General features: G+C 38.0%; 8 non-coding genes across 8 annotated transcripts; 1 reads left to right on the top strand and 7 right to left on the bottom strand.

The window, feature by feature from the left end:
* Positions 1-3,057: 3,057 nt before the first annotated feature.
* Positions 3,058-3,147, bottom strand: Trnay-gua. Its single transcript is given in 2 exon segments — positions 3,058-3,093; positions 3,111-3,147. It is a non-coding gene; the product is annotated as a tRNA-Tyr (tRNA).
* A 1,033-nt stretch (positions 3,148-4,180) lies between these two features.
* Positions 4,181-4,252, bottom strand: Trnae-cuc. The gene has a single exon. It is a non-coding gene; the product is annotated as a tRNA-Glu (tRNA).
* Positions 4,253-6,418: 2,166 nt separating this feature from the next.
* Positions 6,419-6,490, bottom strand: Trnae-uuc. The gene has a single exon. It is a non-coding gene; the product is annotated as a tRNA-Glu (tRNA).
* Positions 6,491-7,578: 1,088 nt separating this feature from the next.
* Positions 7,579-7,650, bottom strand: Trnae-cuc. Its single transcript has one exon. It is a non-coding gene; the product is annotated as a tRNA-Glu (tRNA).
* Positions 7,651-9,635: 1,985 nt separating this feature from the next.
* Positions 9,636-9,725, top strand: Trnay-gua. The gene is given in 2 exon segments: positions 9,636-9,672; positions 9,690-9,725. It is a non-coding gene; the product is annotated as a tRNA-Tyr (tRNA).
* Positions 9,726-10,503: 778 nt separating this feature from the next.
* Trnam-cau lies at positions 10,504-10,576 on the bottom strand. Its single transcript has one exon. It is a non-coding gene; the product is annotated as a tRNA-Met (tRNA).
* A 681-nt stretch (positions 10,577-11,257) lies between these two features.
* On the bottom strand, positions 11,258-11,329 carry Trnae-uuc. The gene has a single exon. It is a non-coding gene; the product is annotated as a tRNA-Glu (tRNA).
* A 270-nt stretch (positions 11,330-11,599) lies between these two features.
* On the bottom strand, positions 11,600-11,689 carry Trnay-gua. The gene is given in 2 exon segments: positions 11,600-11,635; positions 11,653-11,689. It is a non-coding gene; the product is annotated as a tRNA-Tyr (tRNA).
* Positions 11,690-12,040: the final 351 nt, after the last annotated feature.

Raw genomic sequence — 12,040 nt, 5'->3', positions numbered from 1 at the left:
AGAATATTTATAGTTGAAGGAATGCAAAGTGAGGAAGTTTAGTAGCGTGGCCGGTTAGTTATTTAACTGTACTCGTATATACATATGTTCTTAGGGGGACATCTTCTCAAACGCCAACTCTAAGTTCAGCTATTTATTATTCACTAAATGACACAGACACATTAATAGAACATTATATCGAAGTTACTAGAACATTATATTTACGTTACTAGACACTGACTCTCGGGCATAAACATGAAATGAATACACTTCCCACCGTAAGTAACTCACCCTATGGGTAGCTCTGTCAATGACTCACATGTAACCTGAGGGAGGCCCAGCGGGTGCTGCTGGACTGTCTCCTATGGGAACCATTGATCAATCGGTGCTTCTCCAGGTGATTTCGAATAGAGTTTGAAATGATTGATTCCAGTAATTTGCCTACAATTGATGTTAGACTGATTGGTCGGTAGTTCGAGGATAGTGATCTATCTCCCTTCTTGAAAATCGGTATTACATTCGCTATCCTCCAGGATTCTGGTACTACACCCGTTTTTAAGGACATATGAAACAACTTTGCTATACTAAACTCTTCCTTACATTCCTTTAATACTCTGGCAAATATCTCATCGGGACCAGGTGACTTATTAGGCTTTAGTTTGTTTATTTGCTTACTACCATCGTTACTAGTTCACTACTATCTCGCTTACTTTATTTTCTTCGCTATCTCTGTATATATAGTCCGTGCCACGGGTATCGTGTTTAAATTTTCGGTGGTGAAAACTGTTGAAAAATATTTATTCAGATTATTGCTCATTTCTTCGTCGTTATCAGTTAGCTCGCCGGTATCTGACTGTATTGGTCCAATCTTTTCTCGTGTTTTAGTATATGTGTTGTATTTCTCTAGGCTGTAAGCTGTGGTCTGATAAACAATCATTACATTAGGTTAGTGTGATTAATCTTCATGAGAAATAAACTGAAGTGTCTAATCTTCAGGTGGTCCATTTTAGTTTTAGTCAACAGGATTTCTAAGTAGAAGAGAGGAAAAAAAAAATCGTACCTATGGCACGACACACATCAATATGCAGTACATGAGCTGTGACGGGGTAAACTGATGCACAGTATATAGATGATACATTACAACAGCAATTTCCTCGTTCAATTGCGATTTTTTTTTACCTCGTCTAATAATGACAGATATTAAGCGACGTAAAGCTATTATAAAGCTATTATGGGGGGGAGGAGGTTCAAGGTTGTGTTGGTGAGGAGCCGGAAGTGGAGTAAAGGTTCCATCCGGCCACTTCCTCTACTGTACTTGTGTTTATTCCTCTTGTATGCTTTGTCATCCGTGGTTTTGTGTTTATTTCCTCTCACCACTCATCCTCTCATTATTTACATTACTCTTCTTCCTCTTGTGTAAACATTCATTCTATTTCCTCCTGTTTTCATTTGCTGCCATCTCTCTCTCTCTCTCTCTCTCTCTCTCTCTCTCTCTCTCTCTCTCTCTCTCTCTCTCTCTCTCTCTCTCTCTCTCTCTCTCTCTCTCTCTCTCTCTCTCTCCAGCATCACCATCTTAAATATCTACTTTTTGTTCTTCCCCATCCTAGTAATATGGGGTTATAGGTCTCCACTGATCGGTTGAATACGTAAACGATGATGTTGCAAAGGTAAATTATAGGTAAGTAGTCTAGGTATATATATTTCTTCTATGAACACCGTCATATATATTCAGTGGTTCAGCGTTTGCACTACATAATCCGATTGAGCGTAACATTTAGGCTAGGATACAGACACATCTGGCAAGTTAGTAACGCTGTACCCATACCGGAACACTCAGCCTGTGAACTTTGTGATAAACCTTTAAGGAATACACTTGAATACTATATTATTGAATGTGACACTGTCAAAGACTTCAGCCCACCTGGCTTATTGTATTATGAACTTTGTAATTACTATATTGAATCGGGGGTGCTTGAGGACATTCTTACTGTTTATCCCAAATTTGCTAGCCCACACTGATTAGTCTTCAATTAGAATATGACGTCCAATGTATATGAACCACTGTCTTGCATGGCAGCGAACAGTAACATCACCCACATGACTCTGACCAATATATACTGTCAATGAATATGATGCATTTCTTTGTGTACGAGCCTCTGTCCTGCATGGCAGTGAACAGTGACATTACCCACATGAATCTGACCAATATATACTGTCAATGAATATGATGCATTTCTTTGTGTACGAACCTCTGTCCTGCATGGCAGTGGACAGTGACATCACCCACATGAATCTGATATATATATATATATATATATATATATATATATATATATATATATATATATATATATATATATATATATATATATATATATATATTGTTAATGAATATGATGTATTTCTTTGTGTATGAACCTCTGCCCTGCGTGGCAGTGAGAAGTGATACCACCCTCTAAAAAACTAAAAACTGAAAAACTAAAAAACTAACACTTTAGATGAAAGCCAGTCGACTCCACCAAGGTTTGCCTAAGAAAGCAGTTAACTACTTTGTATACTATTTCAGTTAAGTAGAGGTGGTATAATCATCAAATATTTCTTCTATGCAATATTTACAATTAAAAAACGTTTACGCAAAGGGAAACCAATGTAAATGGGTCAAGCCTCGAAATTATCCACAAATACACTAATAATAATTTCTCGATGGCACAGTAGGCAGCGCGTGAGTCTCATAATCCCAAGGTCGTGAGTTCGATCCTCACTCGGGGCAAGAACATTTTGTCCGTTTCACCTAAAATAAACAATTAATATACACTTTTTCCATAAGATATATAACAAATGAATGATTTATATCCTCTGGTAAAACTGGAGTAGATGTATGTTCTATCACAGACCTTAGTTTTTCATAAGTGGAGGTAATCTAATAAGAGAAGGTTGTGTTGGTGGGGATCCTGTCAGTAGTTACATTTCATTATAATAATATTTTAACACTTAATATATGGAAAATAATAATTAAATCTTTCAGCACTCCTTCAGTCAATGCTAATCTTAGTTAAGGGATGGGAATAAGAAAAGGTTTCCTTCGAACCGGATTCGAACCAGTGACCTATGGATGTCTGCTACGGTACCAACTACAGTCCACCGCTCTACCAACTGAGCTATCGAAGGAGATAAATTGCGAGAATGTTCCAGAAATACTAATACAACAATTTTATGTAATGACCTTCTGGATATTTGTTTAAATTGTTTATTTTATACACATTACATACTCTTAAAAGTAGGTAGTAGGCAGCTACCAAACAGGGAGGTACTACCGTCTGGGAAGATATTAGAAGCATAATGTGTTGTCTAATGGTAGACCCTGCTGCCATATGGCATCACGAAAATTGTGACCAAGTCCCAGTTTACTGATCTGACTTTCTGCCTCATTTACACACAATTGCAGGGTCTCAATTGTTTCTCTTACTTTGACAACACAACATACATATATCGGTTCCTAACTATTGATCTTTTAGTTCTTTTTCTTTATGGTTTTTTATTATTAGTATTATTATCAGTTCTATTATTGTTATAATTCTTTAATTTTTAATTATGTATTTTTTATTATAAATTATATTTACTTTTAACTAATTATTATTTTTATTATTATTATTACATTTTCTCCCCCCAGTACCCGATGTGGGTCAGTGACCGGTGCCCGGGTGGGCTAATCCTGTAAAAAATTAAATAAAATATATACAAAGATACACGTAGTGTAATTGATTGAAAAATTTACAATACCCTAATCCGAACACCCTGACATTCTTACAGACTCCATTGTGCCATCTTTGGTTGAATCAATTTCGGTTTAACTTCGCCACTGTTCGGTTCGTTAGCCGAGAAAGATACTGTTATTGTTTGTAAGTAAACCATGTACTGACAGTTCAACGTGGAGTTATCGATATAACAATAACAAGAGGTATAAGCTCTTGATTAATATATTCACAGTTGGGAATCTTTACATTCACCAGTGAAGAGATATGATACTGTATATAATGTAGTTGAAGAATATCATGGATAAAATTAGTCACAAATAATTTTTTAAATATTTTTTCATTAATTATTACAAACACTAACGCCATCACAGGAACATCTTATGTTCCTTAACCTAAAATTATGTGCCTCATCTCCATCTTCAGGGCCTGCGAAGAAAAAAAAAAGTTTCCCGTGCCGGGAATCGAACCCGGGCCTCGCGGGTGAGAGCCGCGTATCCTAGCCACTAGACAACACGGGACTTGCTATGAGTTCCCGGCCTCACTGTCTAAATTTTAAGGAAGATGTTAGTTGTGAACAGTGTAGTTGTATTGTATCGTTTCGAGTCCGTGTCCTCTGTAAATTTTGCGATTAATATCTACCTCAAGTGAATTCAGAAGCCGCGAGTAATTAGTATTACCCATATCCTTCATCTCTTTGATTAAGAACTTTAATTTTTATCACGTCCCCAGCTGAAGACAATGGATTTTAATGACCCCAATAAAACTAAACTTTTTTCAGGTTTCACGAGTTGTGCCCTGATGATTCGTCGTACTGTTTACATCATTAAGCACAAGTCAATCTACTGTCAACTTTGTATGACATCTTTACTGAATGTCTATCTACTATGTTTTTTTTATTATTATTAGACTTGGAATTCCACATTCATTCAGTAAAATCGTTACGAAAGTTTACGCTGATTCAGTATCTCCGTACATAGAACATGTAGGTATACACAGTTCAGCATGTAGTGGTATAGACAATATAGGTATGACATACTGTAGTGGATATTTCCCCTACAACTACCGTTTGTCGCTGACTAGCCGACCCCTTTTCGAATTCCCCAGCCAACGCCTCGTGGTCTAAGGTCGGCTACTAGCGCCGCCTGCCTAACAAAGCGGAGGTCGCTCATCAAGCCACGCCTACCTCCGCTATATAAGACCTCACCTCACCCTGACCTGCCCCTTCTTCTACTTACAGCCACCCAGCACGCTCCAGAACCAGATCTCTCTACTCCACGCTGCCACTTCCCAGCACCAAGCTGCACTGCACATTTAATACACTATATATACAGAGAGCGCATTGTGAGTTTCCTTTCTCCAACCCATCCTGAGTGTGAGACAACATCATGAAACCCTACAATACAATGTACCGTACATAGACCGTGAGCTTATGCAAACAATGGTAAACAGTACGGTAAGCAATTCTACCGAGGACAACCACCAATTAAAGCCATCAGATGTTTGCTTCCAGTGTATCTGTGTCTATTTTGCAGTGCTCTGGGCTTCATATATACTATATCATAAATTTTATTAAATAAAAACGCCATATTAAGTTTACAGTAGTTTAACATGTATACATTATTTTTTTTTTTTTAGTTTAACAAATTTATTGGCAGAGCTTGGAGTACAGTTTGCATATTCTGAGTAATTCAGTCAGGTCTTGACACTGAGGGTGGTATCACTGTTCACTGCCACGCAGGACAGAGGTTCATATACATTGGACGTCATATTCTAATTGAAGACTAATCAGTGTGGGCTAGCAAATTTTGGATAAACAGCAAGACTGTCCTCAAGCACTCCTGATTCAATGTAGTAATTCCAAAGTTCATGATACAATAAGCCAGGTGGCCTAAAGTCTTTGACAGTGTTACATTCAATAATATAGTGTTCAAGTGTATGCTTTAAAGGTTTATCACAAAGTTTACATGCTGATTGTTCCGGTATGGGTACAGCGTTACTAACTTGCCAGATGTGTCTGTATCCTAGCCTAATTCTGGCCGCGACTACATCACATTGTCTGGTTCTGTCCTTATGCTGGCCATACCGGTACCTCTCGTCACAAAATTTGTCATATTTACTAATGCCACAACTGCCAGGTCTCTGCATTTCTCAGTTCTTCAAGTACAGCATTGGACAGGCCAAGGTCAACATTTTCTTTCTTACATGCCTCATTGGCGATTTTATCAGCACGGTCATGATACCTAATTCCAACTTGGAACAGAATCCACACAAATTCGATAGGAGAGTTGTTCTCATTGGTAATTATCACATTTCTTTTAATATCACATACAACTTTAGACATACAGTAATACAAATGACGGCACAATCGAAACGTTTCAGAGAAGGACAGCCCAAGGAAGTCGCCAAAAAATTATATCCACTGCGACTGGAGTTTGTAGTTCAACAGGGACAGAATGATAATTATATTCGGGGTAAAAGCGTACGATCTATTAAATAGTTTATACGAAAACACAACCCGAAAACGAAATTCATTTACTTCACAAGTGTTTTAACTGGCTTTGTCCTTATTGGAACTTGTAGAACTATTATATTTAAAATTCGTTTACTACAGAAAAATTTATACTATCACATAGATGAGAAAAACATCTTGAATTCATGGAGACCCGAAAGAGAGAAAAAGCTAATTCCCATGCCGGGAATCGAACCCGGGCCTCCTGGGTGAAAGCCAGGTATCCTAGCCACTAGACCACATGGGAGAATAACTATTATGAAAGTCTTAGGAATTTGTTTATTATCTTTAAAAATAAACAACTCATTAAAGTAAGCGTTCGTTATGGTGTTGAAACAATTTAAAACAGTTTACCCTTGAAATTTTAGCAGCAAATAACCAAAGATACGTCAAGCAGCCCTAGTGATTCAAGCAGATAAAAATAAAGTTGGCTGAGCAGACCCGAGGTTTACCCCAGAATGCATTGCGGTAAACAAATGGCGTATTTAAGGGTTAAGTCTCTTGAATACCATAATTTAACTGCTCGACATCAGTGAAAGCTCTTGGAATTCAATATTTGAACACTTTGAATACAATGGTCGATTTCTCGAGGGCTAAGCAATTGCAATCAATGGTGCAACACAAGCCACACCATTAAATGCTATATATTACACGACTGTTAGCAGAGGCGAGAAAAATATGAAGTAGTTCGCAGTCATATTTCCCGCCTCTGCTGACGGCCGTGTAATATTTCAATGTGATTCTGATCTTTTAAAATGTTAGTTTTTGCACAATGCAATATTACTGATATGTAATTTGTCCTAGTATGTCTTATTGTGGGTAAAAATGATATATAATAAATGTATCCTCCGAAAGCGTGAATTTGCTACCCGAGTTTATCATGTTAATTCGCGTATACTTCTGATAAACTTCCTACGAGCTCCTGTTTGAAATAATGAAGGTATGTATCTTTATATAATTTAGTTAAATATCTTTCTCGTCAGAAACGATCATTAGGAATAAACTCATTTAGAAATACATCATTACTCAGGACAAAATCGGACAGGTTTGCAACAGTCAATCAGCTGTAACTCTTGAGGAGGGGGAGGGCATCTTTTCTCAGCTGGGACAAACGCGCTAAAATAGTCATTATCTGTACAGTTTGTCATTACTGGTATAGATTTCTATCCTAGGTCTTGACTCAAGTAACAGTTTCCTTTTTATTTGTCTTGTGTAATTTTATTGCCGTATCTGTAGCGTTTCACATACTGTAAAAGTTACAATTTACTAACACGCATATGGCTGCCTTCGATAATTGTTTTACATTACATTATTGCGAAAAGGACTAAAATACTCTTCCCGTGCCGGGAATCGAACCCGGGCCTCGCGGGTGAGAGCCGCGTATCCTAGCCACTAGACAACACGGGATATGATATCTTGGATCTTTTTTCTAGTATTAATTATGTAATTCCTCACAAGAAGTGGTAACTATCAAAACGTTAAGAAACTCGTAAGTATCTATGCTCTTCACAATGCAAATAAATAAATTTACTTTATTTACCCAATGGTCACCCAAACTAAAGGTGGCCATGATAGTTTTGTTAAGGGCTATTTTGAAGTCCTCTTCGCCACAAATAAACATCAACAGGCCCTTGTGGTACCCCGCTTGTCACGGAAACACATGGCAATCTCTGTGAAGTTTTTACATTATTAACTACAGAATGCTGCATTGTTGAAGTGATCCGCCAGCTCGGATAATCCAAGTGCAGTCCCTATGGACTTGATCTCGCTCTCCTTTACTGTATATATTTGCCTTGTCAATTATTACTCCTTAGTCTGCACTCACCTGTTGATGTGATTTACACGAAAGCGCTTGGGAACTTCGTGTTTGCTTTTTTCCTAAGTGGTTATTACTATATACATGCATCACACACAGGTATATGCTGATAACCAAGGAAAAAAAGCACAGATTCTTCACATCTTCAGGGTGAGTACAGACTAATGAGAAATACAAAAAAGGTGTGTGAGTATATATATATATATGTGTATATACATATATATATATATATCTTGATAAAATCACACGGAAAATGGAAACAACCTTTGATCTTGATGTATGATAGTTATTTTGTGGGTCCCTTTTTTCTGACCTGACCTGGCTAGTCACGTCACCACCCTTCTCTTAAGCTCCTCTACGTGTGTGTTGGTGTGGGGATTAGTGGATGTCATCATTATGACCTGACCTCATGTTTTTAGGTCACCCTGTATATTTAAGCCTCTCTCTGTCCATGTAATCCAGTTGCCTCTGAAGATGTCTTGAATAAAGACGAAAGCTAAGGTACTCCGTTGTTTCCATTTTCCCGTGTGATTTTATCAAGATTATCTTATCCACGTTTTCATTGTGGATTTACATGATATATATATATATATATATATATATATATATATATATATATATATATATATATATATATATAATATACTCTTCACCACTGATCGACTCGTTAGCTGCTTCGGCGATCGGTCACGTCTCCGTCACGCACTGTTGGCAAGTACTAGTCATGTACTGGCTATCTATTACGCACTTTTGGCAGGTACTGGGCTTTCACCGGCTCCTGAATGTACCTGAACCTGCTCCAGTGTTGGTCAAGTCTGGTCTTGAAAGAACTCACACTCGGTGCCGTCTCAACACTTTCTGGCAGATTGTTCCAAGAGTTCACAACTCTCACTCCGAAAAAGTTTGCCCTCACAGTTTTCTGGACTTGCGGCTTCTTCAATCTTGAACCGTGACCCCTTGTGGGGCGAGCGTCCGCCAGCTCCAAGTAAGGACACTCGACTGTGTAGTGTCCCATGAGATGCTTATACACCTCAATTAGGTCACCCCTTGCCCGTCTGTAGTATATGCTAGGCAAGTTCAGGCGCTCCAATCTCTCAGGGTGGTTCAGGTGCCGAAGTGCAGGCACCAGTCTGGTGGCCCTCCCTTGAACATTTTCAACCAACTGACAGTCCCTAGCATATCTCGGGGAATCAGTTTTACACCAGTAGATGCATTAATACTGATTAATAACCACGCCTAAGCAAATGAACCTACTATAAATAAACATCTGATGACTTTGTCAGCTATCCCTGGTCGAATAGCCTTATCGTTTACTTTTGTCGTATATCTGCGCAGTCTAGGTTTACAGTGAAAATTTATACCTCCACGGTCTATGTATACTATATACCTGCATTGTCTATATACCTGCACATGCTGAACTGGATGACTCAAGAGTCTGTACCGGGTATGCATACCAAGCCAATTGTAAACTTGTAAGATAATAATAATTTTTAACATGATTATCGTTATATCTATAACGTGATAATATTTCGGTGGTGCAAAATTTTTTTGAGAGCAATGCGCCATCCCTTTCATTCCTTCGATAGCTCAGTTGGTAGAGCGGTGGACTGTAGTTGGTTCTGAAGCAGACATCCATAGGTCACTGGTTCGAATCCGGTTCGAAGGATATTTTTTATTTCTATCTTACCTATATTATTTATTTATTTTCTTGCAGACAATACAAAGGTCAAATGACTCCTGTCCCACTGAACCCAAAATTAGTCTCATCAAGCCTTACAGGGTTGGGACTGAGCCCTATGTTCCCTCGTCCTCATGGGTTCATCGTTGCGAATTTCTAATGGGTCACATTATTTATGGGCCAATATTATATTGGGCCCTCGGGCTTATAGCGGTGGGATCCGTCAGATACCATTTGACTGGTAGCTGATTCATTCTCTCTCTCTCCAGAATTCGACATCAATACTATGTCCTGCATAGCAGTGAACAGTGACATCACCCACATGAATCTGACCTATATATACTGTTAATGAATATGATGTATTTCTTTGTGTATGAACCTCTGTCCTGCGTGGCAGTGAGAAGTGATACCACCCTCAGTGTCAAGACCTGACTGAATTACTCAGAATAGGCAAACTGTACTACAAGCTTTGTCAATAAACTTGTTTAAAAAAAAAACCTATACAGTCAGGGTCAAAAGTTAGTGTGAAGTAATGTAACTAAGTTACGGGAATTAGTCTCTGAACTTAGTTACACTAACTCGTCTGGTGCGAGAGTCTGGGCTGTGGAGTGTAAACCTCTGAAGGAAATGTTTGGCCAAAGCCTCTTTGGAGAACGTTTAGTAGTGTAGACTCGTTTGAAGAGACGAAGTGTAAAGTTGCAATGAAAACGTGATTTTTTAACCCCTTTTAAAACGTTTTGCTAAACGATTAGACACAAAAGAGACTTGCCCCGAGTGAGGATCGAACTCACGACCTTGAGATTATGAGACTCACGCGCTGCCTACTGCGCCATCGAGGCAATAATTTTCATGTAACGATATTCATTTCAATTGTTTCCTTTCTGGACGAAGGTTTTGTGGATTGCTTATTCAGAAAATAAATTAGGAAATTGAAAGTTTTCATCGCTAATTCTTGTTTTTGTTTTCTTTCTTTTGTGTGTGTGTGTGATCTAAGGAGTGCTAATGACTTGTGTTGTGGACTGAGGGAGTTTTATTTACAGTTCATGAATAACTAGCAAACACTCCACTTACATGTGGGGTGCAATTATTTATGCTAGACAGGACCTTAATTAGAGCCAGCCAGGTGAGAGGGCAGGGTGAAGATGCTTTTGGAGAAGTTGTGTAAAATTAAACTGAAAGGGAGAGACTTTCTCTTTGTTGCATGCATTTACAGATTCCCGAATTGCAGCCTAGAAAACCAAGGGAACTTACGAGCCTTAATAGACAGTCTTTCAGAGCAAAACAAGATGAATGAGAGGGGGACCAACACCACCACCACCGCCAGACTATCCTGATGAAACAGCCAAAATACTGGGAATTATTGGTGTTCACAGACAATAATTCTGGCCATACATATGGCTTGGTAAAGTAATTATTGCACATGAATTACTTTAAATATACCAAATCAAAAATAAGTAAAATTACATTAATCTGAATTTTTTGGTCGGACATATTAATCCAAGTTTAGTTTATAAAATTAATTCCCATGCCGGGAATCGAACCCGGGCCTCCTGGGTGAAAGCCAGGTATCCTAGCCACTAGACCACATGGGAGATGAAAGAACTGCCATATGATTTTTCTTTATTTTAAATTTTTAGGGAAATTTTTGTTCATACATTAACAAACATATTTGCTGAGCATTTAGGTGTTCCCTATGAAGAGAACGTATAGACAGGAAATAGCAATTATTCCCAACTTTCTATTTATAATTCAGGTTTGAATATTGAAGTTGGCCACGCGTATCAGAAAACTGTCTAGACGCTCAAATGACTTACGGTGTTATTTGTACACGCAATATTTTATAAATGAAAAATAAAAACAAGTCCTTCGAACCGGATTCGAACCAGTGACCTATGGATGTCTGTTCAAATTCCGACTACAGTCCACCGCTCTACCAACTGAGCTATCGAAGGAATTAAATATATAGGGATACAACCGAATTTGTAAGCATCACCTTATAAAAATATGTATTGTACTTTGATCCATACTATAATAATGATTGTAAAAGTATTTAACACTGTTTGGCAAGATACTACGGTCTATGACTTCAATGAAATTTAATTATTTTTCTTACATATTTGTAGTCATTATGTCCCTAGGTAATGATTAATCTGATTTGTTTAATGTGATCAGATATAAGTCGGAATTGAGTTGGGATTTTCGAGTGTCGTTTAGTTAGAAGTTGCTTTAAATAATAATAATACACAGGTAGTTGTAATTTAGTCGTTTTTGCAGCGCCACATTATTTTCTTCTAAATATTTAT

Source organism: Homarus americanus, unplaced genomic scaffold, assembly GCF_018991925.1.
Source record: "Homarus americanus isolate GMGI-L3 unplaced genomic scaffold, GMGI_Hamer_2.0 scaffold16430, whole genome shotgun sequence".
Taxonomy (NCBI): domain Eukaryota; kingdom Metazoa; phylum Arthropoda; class Malacostraca; order Decapoda; family Nephropidae; genus Homarus; species Homarus americanus.
The sequence above is the reverse complement of the archived record's forward strand: the minus strand, read 5'-3'. Positions and strand labels throughout refer to the sequence as shown.